The sequence below is a fragment of the Diabrotica virgifera genome, chromosome 2 (genome assembly GCF_917563875.1).
Source record: "Diabrotica virgifera virgifera chromosome 2, PGI_DIABVI_V3a".
Taxonomy (NCBI): Eukaryota; Metazoa; Arthropoda; class Insecta; order Coleoptera; family Chrysomelidae; genus Diabrotica; species Diabrotica virgifera.
The window spans coordinates 36,918,897-36,936,244 of NC_065444.1; the positions used below are offsets into that span (position 1 = coordinate 36,918,897).

General features: G+C 31.4%; 1 protein-coding gene across 1 annotated transcript in view; it reads left to right on the plus strand.

The window, feature by feature from the left end:
* The first annotated feature begins 882 nt into the window (after positions 1 to 882).
* The window catches only part of LOC114327407 (probable chitinase 10), a 127,095-nt gene continuing 110,629 nt past the window's right edge, over positions 883 to 17,348 (plus strand). The window contains exon 1 of the mRNA XM_028276017.2: positions 883 to 1,007. The gene's annotated coding sequence lies outside the window, so the exon portion shown is untranslated. The remainder of the gene's footprint in view (positions 1,008 to 17,348) is intronic.

Genomic DNA, 17,348 nt, shown 5'->3' on the forward strand with positions numbered 1-17,348 from the left:
TATTTAAATTTTATTTATATTCCCCCAAAGACTATATCTTCAGATTAGTTGACACTATATATGAATAAGGAACCGATTCAGTTAAATGTTATTAGATTTAAACCAATTGGTATTTTAAACTGTTATTCTTTGTTTTATTTTTGAGAATTTATTATAACATCAACATTAGGCGAGTGTCAATATAGTCAAATTTTTTAGGATCGCTCTATTATATATATTTACTTGTTGTAGCAAGACATGTTATAGGTGCTTATATGTTTACCTTTTTTCTTTCATTTTTATAGTTATCGTAACTCTCGTTTGTTTTATCTTTCAGATATTTTTATCCTTTTTATTCTCCTTCCATTGCTATATGTATTTTTTTAATTTCTCCATATAGTCCTATATGCGTAGTGTAAATTTCGTCTTCTACTGATGATCTTTCCGGCTCTACTGTTAAAATTCCTTGCAATGTGCTCCTGTGTTAAATAAGAAATACTTTATTATATAGTAGGCAAAGAAATTTTCAATACGGTCTCTTATGGCATCGCAACATGTTCTCACACACCCTGTATATCGTGCCTTAATCGATTCACAATAATTATCCAACGCCTTAACTCTTCTGCTACCGCCGCCTCTGCAATAGGTACCTTGCAATAATAGGTACCTTGTCCGACAACCACTACCAAGTTCAAGGTGATTCATTGCCATTTTCAAATTAAAAACTGCATTCAAATCATACAATACTGCAACTGATAAAGAACTTCTTCGATTTGATTTCGTTAGGTCCGATCAGGAGTTAAAATTCATATTTCGGGCGGGTCCTTCTTTGAAGATGATGGAACAAAGTATCTTTTTCTTCGCCAGCTCCTCCTACCACCTATAAGAATCGGATTCTGGGATCATCTCGCATTTGACGCATCGAGGCCTTACAAATAGCACTAGTGTTCATTTTCGAAAAATTTTGGCAAATTTTGGAACCATTTTGTGAGTGTTGGTGATAGTTTTTTTCGGATTTTTCAAATAAGGTAATATTCTATAAAGTCAAAATTACGTTACAAATACTACGAGACTTCATTTTTCAACTATAAAACAAGTTATTAAAAAATAATAACACAGGAGACAATACTGACAAATATTATTTTTTTAAATAATTATTGTTTAAAAAATGGCATTCATTTATTTTATTTTTTCTGTATTCCTAAAGGCATGCCAGAAAGATAAAAATGAGCACAAAATTTGGAAAATAAAAGCAAAATACTTATTTCTGAATTAAATATGATGCAAGAAAAAAAATGTTATAGCCTTACTAACAGGCTATAGCGATTTCTTAAAAGTGTTGGTGATGTTTTTTGAATTTTTCAAATAAGGTAATATTCTAAAGAGCCAAAGTAGCCAAAATAGGTAATTTAACTATTAGGAAACGACATTTCTCCACTATAAAACAATTGATTAAAAATAATACCACAGGAGACAATACTGAAATATTCTTTTTAAATAATTTTTTAAAAATGGCATTTAATCATTTTATTCTTTCTGTATTCTTAAAGTCATGCCAGAAAGATAAAAATAAGTACAAAATTTTAAAAATAAAAACAAAATATTTTTGAATTAAATCTGAGCCTTACTAATAGGCTACAGCTATTTTTTGTCGGTGATTCTTGTGAGTGTCGGTGATAGTTTCTTTAGATTGACAAAATTCAGGTTCAAGGTTCAGGAAAAAATTGCTGCAGTTTATTAGTAAGCAACTATATAAATATGAATAAAACACATATTAATGTATTTTTTTTTCAGAAAGAAATTTAATTTTATACATAAAAATACTTACATAAATTCTATATCTTACAATTATTTAATTTTAATATTCCTCGCAATGATCATAAAAGCAATTAACAGCAAAATGTTTTTTCAAAATTTTCCTATGGTATGTTTCCTATCTGTATACTTCTTCTCCTCTAAACTTCTTTTAGAGTTTAGCATTTTTTATTATGGATTTTCCCAAGACACTCTTTGATTCAGGTATCTAACAACGAGTTTTGATCAAGCTGGTGATAAAAATATGTAACAAACAAAATATACAAAAGATTAAATGTCATTTTTTACTTATATACAATGTGTAAAAAATATTAAATAGCTATTTCATTTTAAATATTAAAGGTAAATTAGGTACATGGAAAAGTGACCCAATTTTACCGAAAAATTATAGAAAATCCTTCAAAAATGAGAGTTTGTAAAGATATTTTTGTTAACTTGTTGCTGAATGTTAGCTTCAAAATTCGATTTTTGAAAACACAAGTATTCAGCTATAAAAAGTGCTGTGGTTTTAAGCTTATAAACATTTAAAATAACTGTCTCTGTTTTCTGAATAACTTTCTTGTTTTCCTTCTAGGTCTTTTTCAATTTCGGCTCTTAACTTATTCTCTATTATTTTAGTATACTCTTTAAATGGCACTTGGGCTAGGCTATAGTTCTTCCAGTTGCTTCTGTCCTCTGTCTATGCTCCAGAACAAGTCTAGGACTCCTTCACGTATGCATGTCATATTTCTGGTTCTATTCCATCTCTTCATCCGACTTTTCCGCTTTCAATTCATTTTCTTGCTTGGATGACTTCTTCTATCTCTATTCACCTGTTCCTTTATTTTCTTGAGCTTGATGTGTCCTTTCAGTTAAGGATTCTTTTTGTGTGTTCTTCTAATTTATATTTCCAGGTGTAAATTTCTTTTCCCAGACTTTTATCATTTCGTAGTAAAACTGGCACCATTAGGTGTGATCAGGAATCGAAATTCGTATTTTGGGTGGGTTCTGGCGGGTTCTTTTTTAAATTTGATGGAACAAAGTGTCTTTTTCTTCGCCAGTTCCTCCTGTAAGAATCGGATTCTGAGATCATCTCGCATTTGACGCATCGAGGCCTTACAAATAGCACTAGTGTTCATTTTAGAAAATTTTTGGCAAATTTTGGAACCATTTTGTGAGTGTTGGTGATAGTTTTTTCCGGATTTTTCAAATAAGGTAATATTATATAAAGTCAAAATAAAGTTACAACTACTACGAGGCTTCATTTTTCAACTATAAAACAAGTTATTAAAAAATAATAACACAGTAGACAATACTGACAAATATTATTTTTTTAAATAATTGTTTAAAAAATGGCATTCATTCATTTTATTTTTTCTGTATTCCTAAAGGCATGCCAAGAAGTTAAAAATAAGCACAAAATTTTGAAAATAAATGCAAAATATTTCTGAATTAAATCTGGTGCAAAAAAAATGCTATAGCCTTACTAACAGGTTATAGCGATTTTTTGGGAAAGATTCTTGAGAGTCTTGCTGATGTTTTTTTGGATTTTTCAATTAAGGTAATATTCTAGAGAGCCAAAATAGTTTTTAAGGTAATTTAACCATTAGGAAACGACATTTCTTCACTATAAAACAAATGATTAAAAATAATACCACAGGAGACAATAATGACGAATATTTTTTTTAAATAATTGTTTAAAAAATGGTATTTAATCATTTTATTCTTTCTGTATTCCCAAAGGCATGTCAGAAAGATCAAAATAAGCACAAAATTTTAAAAATAAAAGCAAAATATTTCTGAACTAAATCTGGTGCAAGAAAAAAATTATATAGCTTTACCTACTAAAAGGCTATAGCTATTTTTTGTTAATGATTCTTGTGAGTGTTGGAGATAGTTTCTTTAGATGGACAAAATTCAGGATCAAGGTTCAGGAAAAAATGTTGCAGTTTATTAGTAAGCAGCGATATCCCACACATCTTATGGAAAATATAATGTCACTCAAATTCAATAAAATTTATAGGAATAGATTCGTTTTAAATTAAAGGTCAAATCTTATCATTGCGCCAACTCTTAATTATGATTAATTACGGCGCAAATTGCAATTAAAGTTTATCGAAATCACATTTTTGGAGTCAGTAAAAGTGTCACTATTGCTCTGGGTGCTATTCAAAAGGAGCTTAAACCCCGCTGGGCCTAAGCGGATTAGTGAAACTAATCCGCTGATTTATGGAGTACCGACAATTTGGGTATTTTAAAATATTTTTTCTCTCTCTAACTTATGTACGTACCCATTTGATTTCAGATTTATTTATATCAATTTCTGCTCTTATTATTGAAAATATAGAGTTGGCGCAATGATAAGATTTGACCGTTAATTGAAAACGTATCTATTCGTATAAATTTTATTGAATTTGAGTGACATTATATTTTCCATAAGATGTGTGCGATGTCCTTTAAATAAAACAGGTTAACATATTAATGTATTTTTTTGGTACACATCAGAAAGAAATTTAATTTTATACACAAAAATACTAATATAAATTCTGCATTTTCCAATTATTTTAATTTTAATATTCCTCGCAATGATCAGAAAAGCAATTAACAGCAAAATGTTTTTCCAAAATTTTCCTGGAAGAGCTATGTTTCTTATCTGTATCTTCTTCTCTAAACTTCTTTTAGAGTTTGGCATTTTTTGTTGTGGATTTTCCCAAGAAACTCTTTGATTCATGTATCTAACAACTGGTTTTGATAATGGTAATAAAGTATATAGATAATAAACAAAATATACAAAATATTAAACGTCATTTTTTACTTATATACAAGATATAAACAATGTTAGATCGCTAATTCATTTTAAATTTTAAAGGTAAATTAGGTACATGGAAAAGTGACCCAATTTTACCGTAAAATTATAAAAAATCCTTCAAAAATGAGAGTTTGTAAAATTATTTTTGTTAACTTATTGCTGAATGTTAGCTTAAAATTTCGATTTTTTGAAAATTATAGAGACAATATCACAAGTATTCAGCTATAAAATGTACTGTGATTTTAAGCTTATAAACATTTAAAATAACTGTCTCTGTTTTCTGAATAACTTTCTTGTTTTTCTTCTAGGTTTTTTTCAATTTCGGCTCTTAACTTATTCTCTATTATTTTAGTATATACTTTAAAGGGCACTTGGACAAGGCTATAGTTCTTCCAGTTGCTTCTGTCCTCTGTCTATGATCCAAAACAAGTCTATGACTCCTTCGCGTAATTATTTCATATTTCTGGTTCTATTCCATCTCCTCCTCAGACTTTTCCGTTTTCAATTCATTTTCTTGCTTCGATGACTTCTATCTCTATTCGCCTGTTCCTTTATTTCCTTGAGCTTGATGTGTCCTTTTAGTTACGGGTTCTTTTTGTGTGTTCTTCTAGTTTAAATTTCCAGGTGTAAATTTGATTTTCCAGACTTTTATCATTTCGTAGTTAAACTGGCACCATTAGGTGCGATCAGGGATCGAAATTCGTACGGGTTCTTCTTTGAAGATGATGGAACAAAGTATCTTGCTCGTCGCCAGCTCCTCCTACCACCTATAAGAATCGGATTCTGGGATCATCTCGCATTTGACGCATCGAGAGGCTATACAGCACTAGTGTTCATTTTCGAAAATTTTTGAGGGTTCCACTGAACTCGTGGAACCATGCTCAGTACGCCACTGTCTATATTCCATGTAGAATAGTCTGATCAAGTTGATATAATATTTCATCGGTAGTATACCTATACAGTTTTGGAAACTTCCAAATATGTTCTCTGTTTACACTATAGAAGACCTTTTTAAACTCAATAAAACATTATGTTTATATTTTTGCCATTCACTAGCTTGTTTCAAGGTAATTCTTAGAGTTCAAATGTGGTCGATAGTGAAGCGTTTAGCGCGAAGCCTGCTTGCTTGCTTCTTAATTTCTTGTCTAGCTCTGGCTTCAGTCTATTCAATATGATCTTGGACATTATTGTGGATGTGGCAGTTAGCAGTGTTATTGCTCGCCAATTCTCGCATTTACTTAAATCGCCCTTTTTTGTATCTTACTGATTACACCCTCGTTACTTTCTTTTGGGAGCTCCTCGTCGGTCCATATATTATTAAAGAGTTTATGTAACATTTCTACTGATTCGTTTGTGTCGGCCTGTATTCTGTCTTCCGAGTCCAGTTCGTGCAGGTTTCCTGAAACTCATAGCTTTATTCATGTATTTTTTATACGTATTTGTTATTCTTTAACTGTTTTTTCTAAATCGCTAGACTATATCCTATATCCTCTCCCTTGCCATCACTCTTCTTTGTATATATAAGAACCGTTTCTTTTCCAATAAATTCTTATTTTTGTATTACATACCCGTTTGTCTAAACCCCGTTATTATTTCAATAGTTCAATAGGTTTTAAAAGATGCATAAATTCATGTAAATTTATGTTTTTTGCGTGTTATTTACATCTATGCTATATTTATACTGAAAATTTGACAAGTAATAGTTTTGAGAATCGAACTGTACATCATCTTCACGTAGGCAGATCTCATTTAGTAGTACACTATCAGTACTGACCTTACCCACCTACCTCTCATTGTCTCAGATTTACTATCTGCTATTCTTATTGTTTAACCAGAAGTAATTCCTATTTGCATTCACCGTTGTAACGGTCAGAATATGCTGCAAATCATCTAGTTTCGATTGAATATTCAAAACTGGCGAAACAAAAAATACGAGGCATTGCCCCGCAGACTTGATGTATTTAAATTTGTAATTTATATTCTTCTAATCTAATAAAAAGCCTATAGATACTAATCAACGCAAATATATATTTCTCTTCAAGGACAACACTATTTATTTATTTGATACTGTGTTCTCTGATATTTTCTTTCATTTTTCTTTGTGGCATATAAACTTTTGATATAAAAGAAGAAACTATATTAAGGTAAAACATAAATCATTCTACAAAAAAGGCATTCAATAACTAGAGATTCTTTCAAATTAATTTATTTTTTTTATAGGTGACTCCATGGATTAAAGATTGCATTTGTAATTACAAAATTCTTTTTTAGATTTTTCCTTTTTCAGGAGTCACTGTTCCTTACCCTTCTTCGCCACCCATTTCTACTCATCGTGTCCTCTTTAACTAAACATTTCTCTCTCAAGTTCTCGGCCACACAGTCCTTCAATCTTCTCCTCGATTTTCCTCTACCTCTCTTCTCATCCCCGATTTTTCGATTATAGAATACCCTGCTCAGTTGCTTCCGGTTAAACCGACCAGCCTATATATTGTATTCAAGTTGTCGATCTAGTGGCTTATTTTCCGTTATGTAGGAGCCAAGGTATGCTCTTCTGTCCTTCTATGTCAGGAGATCCATAACAAGATTGAACAGGAGGGACTCAGTGAAGAGCCTTGATGCAAACCAACCGTCACTGGAAAAGTTTTGGTGAATCCTTCACGAGCCTTACGTTCTTTTCAGGAATCCATTTGTCTCTCATACATCATACATATACATTTTTTTTTTTTTTTTTTATTTGTGACTTTAGCACTTAGCTATTTAGCCAGATACAACTTGATAATAATTAATACTAATACAAAAAAACTATTAAACCTAATACAAATTATTAAAAAGAAAAACATATTATTCTAATTTACTTAATACTAAATAAAAAAGTGTCTATCTATACCTACTATTGCAAACAGATCAAAATAGTCCAAAGAAAAAAAAACCTCTTAAAAATTACTAAAAGACATTACTATAAATAGGGAAAAGGAGGGAAAATAAACAATTGGGTAAAAAAAAGGTTAACGAGATTGGCTAAAATTGATTACAGACATACATTTGTACTATGTATAAATTTGATTAGACAATCATATACTCTTTTGTCATTAGTAGCCAATAGGTTATTTATTTGGTACGGAGGAAATATTTGCAGCGTTTGCAAGCTGCTTAAAAGAGTTCCTGTATGCTGAATATATTTGGAACAGTTAAAAAAGATATGATTAAGATCTCCTTGTTCTTGACATGTTTCACATAAGTCTGAATTGTAAATTTTGATTTTAGCAAGATGAGTAGGATAACAAGCATGACCAAATCTCAATCTTATTAAGGTTGTTATATATTTACGGATGTTACTAAATTTCTTAAACCATCTCGAATTTGGAATTTGTGGTTGTATATAAATATATTGTGTTGTTGAGTGGTTACAAAAAGTTTGCCAATAAGTTTTCCAACGATCTATTTGATTTCTTTTAGAGATACAAAAAGTGTCAGGAATACAAATTCTCTCCTCTGGTACAATTTCAGCTGAAGAGGTTATTGCAGCTTTAGCTAAAGAATCAACATGCTCATTATATTTTATACCAACATGAGCTTTTACCCAAATAAAATTAGTAGTTTTATTTTTATTTTTAAGCTTGACAAGCATGTTCTTAATTTGGTAAATGAAAGGATTAGAATTATAATTGGGTAATTTTGAATTTTTGAGACATAATAAAACTGACAATGAATCGGATATTATTAACACTGAATTATTGTTTAAACTATCGAAATATATCAAGGATTCAAGAATCGCAATTGCTTCTGCACTAAAAATTGAGCAATTAGAAGGTAATTTGAACATTTTTTCTGTTGATTTAGATGGAATGTAGAAAGCACATCCGGTCCCTTCCGATGTTTTGGATGCATCTGTATAGATTACAGTTGCTTTGGGCCATTTGTCTATACAGGAATTCAAGATGCATGAATCTAATAATGAACTATTATAATATGTAGGTATATGTATATCAGGTTCATAAAAAAATGCGAAATAGTCGTTAGTATCAAGGTTGTTGATATTGTTGATATACTTATTGTTGCACATGGTTCTAAAGGCTGTACACAGGGTTGGTGTATTTTTATGAGTCCAGTAACTGTTTGTTAGATCATCTGTGTTTAGTGAGCTTATGCTAGAATATAATGAATTATTGATACATGCAATTTTCACAACAAATTTTTCACTCAGATAATCTCTTCTAAAATTCAAGGGAGGTTCTAAAGCTTCAACATGCAATGGTGCTATTGGAGTAGACTTCATTGCTCCCATACAGATACGTAGAACAGTACGTTGAAATACATCAATTTTATTTAAAATTTGTTTACTTGCTGATCCATAAAGTATACATCCATAGTCCAGAATAGATCTGATGTAAGATTTGTAAAATAGTAAAGCTGTTTCTACATCAGCTCCCCACCAAGTTTTAGAAATGGATTTTAAAAAGTTTAGACCTTTATTGCTTTTGTCAAGCATATACTCGATGTGTAATTTCCAAGTTAGCTTTTGATCTAGAAACATGCCTAGATACTTTATTGACTTGCAGAAATTTAAAGTTTGGCCATTTAATAAAATAGTATTTGTGTTAGGAATATTATGTTGTGAAAAAATACACACATTAGATTTACTAGTGGATAAATTAAAACCATTTTCACAAAACCATTTTGAGAAATGTTCGTGTAATTTTCTTAAGATTGTAAGGGAGGGTTCATATTTTGTCCTTTCTGTATATATGAGGAAGTCATCCGCATATTGGATTGTTTTGTAAGTAATACTTGGTGCATTAAGGCTATGAAAATCAGCCGTATACAGATTAAAAAGAAAAGGGCTTAAGACTGATCCCTGAGGTAATCCCCAACTATTATAACGTGGTCCAAGAAGTTCATTTTTATGGTTTCTAACGTATAGGCGTCTATCAGTGTAGAAATTAAGAATAGTTTGTGCTAGTTTTATGGGTATTTGAAACTGATTGATCATTTTGTCTTTTAATCGAGGTAAACACACACTGTCATAAGCGCCTTCTATATCTAGTGATAAAGTAGGCAAATAATTATTTCTAGAAAAATTACCCTGTATGTCCGCTACAAGTGTAGCTAAAGCATCTAAAGCTCCACATCCTCGTCTGTATCCAAATTGATTGTTTGGTAGTAACTTTTTAGTATGGACCCACCATTCTAGTCTGTTTTTTAACATACGTTCCAAAGTTTTAAATACACACGAAAAAAGAGAAATGGGTCGATAAGATTCGGCTGAATTTGGATCTTTTGTAGGCTTTAGAATCGGAATAACAATTATGTCTTTAAAAATATTTACGTCAGAATTGTCTTGAACTATACGATTAAAAAGGTCCAATAGAAAATGTTTTGCTACTTCTGGAAGGTTTAAAAGCATGGAGTATTTGATATGATCGTATCCTGGGCTATTATCTTTACGATTACTTATAGCGAAAATTAGTTCATTGTAAGTAAAAGGTTTTAAGAGAAAATGATTTTTATCAGCTGGGGTTGATGCTATGGAGCTGGGAATTATTTGAGGGTTCGCAGTTGGGGGTGCAACTTTAATAAGAAAGTCATCCATCCATTTCTGATCTAAAGATTTTATGTTTGATAGCGGTTTTCTGTAAAGTTTTTTAGCTTGATTCCAAAGAGTTGTAGCGGATGTATTTTTATTGAGCGAAGAGACCCATTCAATCCAATGCTTTTTGGCTATACTTTTTAATGTTTTTTTGGTTCTAGCTGCAATCTCCTGATATTGAACATAATTTTCAAAATTACTTTTTTTCTTGTAATTTATTAGAGCCAATTTTCGTTGTTTGATAATATTGTCACAATCAATATTCCACCAAGGAGGTGGGTGCCTTTTACATTTATAAGGTTTATATTGGGGTATAGCTGCTCCCGCAGCCGTATTTATATTATTTATGAAGAAGGAGTACTTATCAATTAGATTATCCGAGTGAAAATTGTTTGTATCGTGTAAATTTTGAATAGTAGAGGTATATAACGCCCAATTGGCTTTTTTAATATTCCATTTATTTTTAGGAGATATTTCATTTTCATTAATTGCAAAAAGAAGTTCTATAGATATGACATAGTGATTTGATCCTAGAGTGTCAGGAATGACATTCCAAGATGTCTTGTTAACCAATTCAGGTGAACAAAAAGTTACATCGACAGCCGAATCTTGTTGATCAGGACGTCTCAAAATTGTAGGTTCGCCATTATTTAAAACTGTTAAATTTAAATCATCTGCGACATTTATAAGTTGTGACCCTATGGTATCATTATTACGACAACCCCATATAGAGTGGTGTGCATTAAAGTCACCACCTATAATTAAAGGACCCTCAAATTGTTCAAAAATTTTAGTCCAATCGTCATATTTTGTTTGTATTTTTGGAGGTTTATAAATAGATAAAAAATTTAACAATAAAGTTCCATATTTAACTTGGATAGCACACACTAAAATATTTTCATTGTAATTTATATTGATTTTATGTTCAACAAAACGAAGAGATTTGTGTACCAAAATTGCCACACCAGCGTAGCCATCGTTTCTGTCATTGCGGACTATATTGTAACCACTAAAACTATATTTTTGATTTCTTTTGAACCAAGTTTCACTTATAATAGCAATGTCAATATTTTTATCATAAAGAAATTGTACCAGACTATTTTTGTTAGCTATAGCAGAACGTGCATTCCATTGCATTATATTTAAATTGCGTGTTTTGGGCATTTTATTGGTTTTTCAAAGTATCCTCCAATACCTGTTCTATGCTACTTGTAATTAATTTAATATCAATAGGTTGTCTATTGTTACTTGAAAGAATTTTATTTAAAAAATCCACGATAAAAATGGATAGGTTGCTAGCTATACTACTCTTCTTGGTTTCCAAACAAGCGTAATTTGGTTTATTTGAATTTATCGGCAAAGGTTGTGAAGGTCCAAAGGAGAATGGAAATAATGGTTCGTGGATAGGTGACTGGATAGTGGGAGAGTTTGATTTTCTCTTCTTTTTCATTGGAGGACTAAAGCTTACAGGATTGGGTTGGGAAGGGAAATTATTTTGATTGCAATTGGTATTTTTAGGAATTTGATTAGGTTGTGATAATGACATACGATGGTTGTTAGGAAGAACTGGAAAATTTTGGTCATAATTTGTTAGCGGTGAAAAAGAGTTGTGACTTACTAGACTGGATAAGGAGTTTTCAGAAATTTCTTTAGCTTCTTTAAAGGAGGTTTTTTGCTGTATCATTATATTTTTAATTTTTTTTTGATTATCGTAAGAGGGACACTTTTTTGAGATAGAAACATGATCTTTGCTTTTACAGTGTATACAAAAAGTTAAATTTTTATCACAATTATGTTTATCGTCTTTAATTTCTCCACAATTGATACACTTTTCTTCAGTACTGTTACACTGCTTAGATACATGCCCAAATTTAAAACATTTGAAGCATTGGGTCACTCTTCCTACAAATTGTTCGACAGGAAAAAAGACTATTAAAAGCTACTCGATCAGGTAAAATATTCCCCTCAAAAGTAACAACAATAGTTTTTTTTTGGTACAAATTCAACTGTTCTGTCTTCTTTTTGGACTTTTCTATTTAATCTGTAGATATTAGTGACGCGTGAGTGTGATTCTATATTTTCCATAAGATAGTTGATATCGTAACGAGTATCAACATCTCTTACTAACCCTTTAATTTCAAGTAAGTGATTTGGAATAAATGCTTTTAAATTTTCTGACTTTAGGAGGGGATGTTTAACTAAATTATTTGCTTCTAATAATGATTTTAATAAAACCTTAATCCGGTTTCGGCCTATACTCTTAATTTCCAAAATGTTATTAAGTTTAAATTTTTTAAAAAGGATATGGGCAACTGTCATTGCATGCAATTTTCCTACATTATTTTCAGTGCTTTCTATGTATACCCAAATATTTTGTACATTGTACTTATCTGAAAGAATATTGAAAGTTTTCGGTTCCAACTGCTTTGTTTTCTGGAGGTTACTATCACTTGGATTATTACTAGTAACACTTGAAATTAAAATACTGTTATCCATATCAGCATCTGTCGTCACAAAAGACGTCGGTTGTGTAGTTTTGTCCCCCATCGGGGACCGATATTTAGTAGTTGTCAGAATACACTTGTCTTCTTAATTGACTTTTCACTAAAATTTTAAAGTTTATCTATATAAATAGGTATACAATTTTATTCACTGACAAAAACTGTTACTTTTTCAACTCGTATGAAAGTTTAAATAATACTTTTTGAGGTAAAAATGTTAATTTTTACTAAGAGTAGATTTTACTTCGTACTATCAGTTTGAAGTTTAAAACGTCAAAATGTTACATATACATAATAGCTGTTGTCTCGGAACTCGGTCCTACGCCTTTTCAAGATCTATAAATACCAGATATAGCTCTCTTCTCTTCTCGCCATATTTCTCTATCAATTGTCTTAAAGCTAACAAGGTCTATGTTACTGTTCTTACAGTTCTGAATGGCCCCTTTATCTTTATAAAATGATATCATCGGACTCTCCCTCCTCAAATATTATCTCGTTTACCATACTCATCATTTACCACAAAACAGCATCCTCTTTCTCTCCTACAGCCTTCCAAACATCCACTCCATCCAAACAAACATCCAGGTATTCCATCAGGTCCTACTGCCTTATCATTGTTCATCCTATTTAACGCCTCGACAACCTCTTCTTTCGCTATCCCCGATATTACATTCTCATCTAGGATCCCGCATCATATATCTGTCTCCTGGTGGTCTTCATTTCACCACTTTCTAAAGTACTCAAACCATGTTTGCTTTCTTTCAACATCGGTGTTTAACACTTTTCTATCCGCACTCTTAATTTGCCGTAATGAGTTAAGTCTTTAATGACTTGGCCCTTGCTTTAGCAATGCTTTTTTACTCTTTATAACCTTTTTATCTCCTCGGTTGTTTCTAACTCTTCATACAGCTGTGCAGACAATCTTTCCTTACCAGAAACTACATCGCACTTTGCTTTCCCCTTCGCTACCTTGTAAATCTTCTTATGTTTCTCTTTAGACCTGTCATACCTTTTTCTAGACTCTTTCCTCGCTCTAACCTTCTGTTGAAATTCATCACTTTGAGTTTCGACAATCTCATAAATTTTGACTTTCATTGTTAGACCGTATTCTTTTCCATACTCCGCCATTCTGGTCATAGACATTCGCATATTTAATGTTGTTAATGGGAACTCAACTTTCGCTGACAGCTGTTCGTTAATACATACTTTTGCTCGTTGCTTATAGCGTTAATTGATGTTAATATTTCAATCAACGCTTATAGTATAAATTCGATATGATTCTGACTGCATTTAATCGTCTTCTTTGATTTCAGGACATTAATTAATTGTTCATATCGTACTTTATCGTATGCTTCATTATAGTCAATAAAATAAGCATAATATGTAATACACATATTATGTAACTTAATTGATGTCCAGATGATCCTAGGTTTTTGTCCAGATGATTCAAATTGTGTATCCTTAATATCTACATATGTCCATTTTATGATTATATTCGGTAATGGATGACTTTTAGTCCAGAAAGCCACTGCGCATCCGCTAGGAAAAAATTCTAATTCGGATTTTTTGCAAAATCTTACACAAAAAGGACTCCTTTTAACAAATTTGTATGTTGCCAGGACCAAAAGGTGGTCAAAAATTTTTTAAACGTTTTTTTTTGTTTTATTCCTAAAATTATTTTTTTTGCATGGAAAAAAGTTTTTTTAGGTTTTTTGGATCATTCCAAACAGAAAAGATCTTTAGTGACTTTTCTTTAAAAATGATAGTTTTTGACATATAAGCGATTAAAAATTGAAAAATTGCGAAATTGGCCATTTTTAACCCTCAAAAACTATGTGAAAAACTGAAAATTTGAATGTTGCCAAGGTAGGTAGATATTGTTTAAACATCGATTGATGAAATCCCGAAGAGTATTTTGCAATACAATATTCAAAACTCCTTTGTTTTTTAATTGCTAATCAAGCGTGCGCGACACTATTTTCCACCGACAGTATGGTGCAAATGAAAGGATTAAATTCGTTATTTCGTAAATCGGCGACTTTAAAGAAAAATCCCGAAATAGGTGGATTTTTATTTTTAAGTTATGATATTGTGGCATATATGGTATACTAGTGACGTCATCCATCTGGGCGTGATGACGTAATCGATGATTTTTTTAAATGAGAATAGGGGTCGTGTGCTAGCTCATTTGAAAGGTTCTTCAATTCTCTATTAAGTAATATAAACATTTACATAATTATTTATACAGGGTGTCCAAAAAAATTTTATTAAATTAAATTATTTGACAAAAAAAGAAGTGGAAGGACACCCTGTATAAATAATTATGTAAATGTTTACATTACTGAATAGAGAATTGAAGAACCTTTCAAATGAGCTACCACACGACCACTATTCTTATTTAAAAAAAATCATAGATTACGTCATCACCATATATGCCACAATATCATAACTTAAAAATAAAAATCGACCTGTTTCGGGATTTTTCCTTAAAATCGCCGGTTTACGAAATAACGAATTTATTCCTTTCATTTGCACCATACTGTCGGTGGAAAATAGTGCCGCGCACGCTTGATTAGCAATTAAAAAACAAAGGAGTTTTGAATATTGAATTGCAAAAAACTCTTCGGGACTTTATCAATCGATGTTTAAAGAATATGTATCTACCTTGGCAACATTCAAATTTTCAGTTTTTCACATAGTTTTTGAGGGTTAAAAATGGCCGATTTCGCAATTTTTCAATTTTTAATCGCTTATATGTCAAAAACTATCATTTTTAGAGAAAAGTCAATAAAGACCTTTTCTGTTTGGAAAGATCCAAAAAACCTAAAAAAAACTTTTTTCCATGCTAAAAAAATAATTTTAGGAAAAAAACAAAAAAAGAACGTTTAAAAGATTTTTGACCAACTTTTGGTCCTGGCAACATGCAAATTTGTTAAAAGGGGTCTTTTTTGAGTAAGATTGTGCAAAAAATCCGAATTAGAATATTTTTCCTAGCGGATGCGCAGTGGCTTTCTGGACTATTTTAGTAGTAACTTTAGCACATGGTATATTAAGCTAATGGTGCGATAATCACTGTATTCTCTTGTGTTTTTCTTTTTCGAGGCAATCTTTAACCAATCTTTTGTTAATACGCCTGAACTATAAATTTGGTTTAAGTGTCACTAAAACATCAATGTGCTCCTCATCTATAATTTTTAGTATTTCGATAGGAAGCATATCAAGTTCAGGGATTTTCCCACTCTTCATTGTTTTTAATTCGTGTAATATTTCATCTTTTGTAATATCTGGACCTACTTCATCTGAGTTACAATTAGAATAATTAGAGGGAACGAGTAAGTCCTATGTGTTCCAGGCCCCTCTTTCACCATCGAACAGTTCGTCGACGTATTCTGCCCAGAGTTGTACTTTCTCATCTGTCTGTGTTATCGTAATCCCGTGTCTATTCAGAAGTGTCCGATTTTGTTTTCTTAGTCCTGCTATTTCTTTAACTTTCTTGTGTAGATTAAATAGATCGTATTGTTTTCGAAGGTCCTCGCTCTCTTTGTATTTATCTTCAGTCCATCTTGTTTGAGGTCTGCCTCTAGGTACTTCTTTTGCTTGCCCTTGGTCGCCACTCTAGAATTCGCTTTGTCCAACGGTTGTCTTCCATTCTTCCTATGTGTCCTACTCAGTTCCCCGTTTTATCATCATCAAATCAAGCTGTAAATTGTAATAAAAAAGGATTATTGAACTTCTAATTGAATATTAAAATGTCACAATAAGATTGTCGGTAAAAAATAATGTGTTGTCTTTTTTCTTCATTCACTTTTTTCTAATCGGTAGCTACTGCCATCAAATATTAAATCAATTACATTTTTTATTACGCTAGACTTGAATAATTCGTTTCATAACATTATCTTTCATCAAATAATTAATAAAACCGTATTACCATATCTTAATAAGTGCTTTCTGACAGCGTAAGGTGTAGAAGTTATTAATCCTTTCAGTAAGATTGGCCACCAGTCAAGCTATCTTATAATCCTCGAACTGGTTTTTAAGAAAGACAGAACACACTCGTGTCTATGCTGGTTTCGTTTAGTAATCTTGATATAAATGAGATATGAGACAAGATTAAAAAACAAATTTAGATGGATTCAAAAAAATGTCAAAAATACTAAACCATATATTATGGATTAAAAAATTGATTTGATCAGTTAATCCGATGTTTGTCAAGATTGGCTGTTGATTTTGTAGAATTTTGAACCCAATAAAAAAATCGTAAAAGTTCAGTTTTTTTATCTTTCTTATTTACTTATTTTGTTTTAAATATAATTAAGGAATAATACTACTGAATAATTTTAAATTTTTAACTTTTACTGGGTTTTTTTGACTGGCTTTACAATTCGGGGTGAGTCTTTACCGCCTCCACTATAGCTCTCCATCTTTTACGATCTTGCGCCTTAATTTTTCATTGTTGTAGATAAATCGGCTTCAACATCATCCTTCCATCTTTTTCTGAGACCGCCTACTGATCTTCTATGATCCGGTCTCTCAAAAAACATTATCTTTAACAATCTGTCCACCTCTGATCTTATCACATGAGCTGCCTATTTTATCCGGTTAGCTTTTATATGTCTGACGATGTTTTCCGTGTCATACAGAGTCACCAGTTCAGCATTGTGGCGCCTTCTCTACTCAA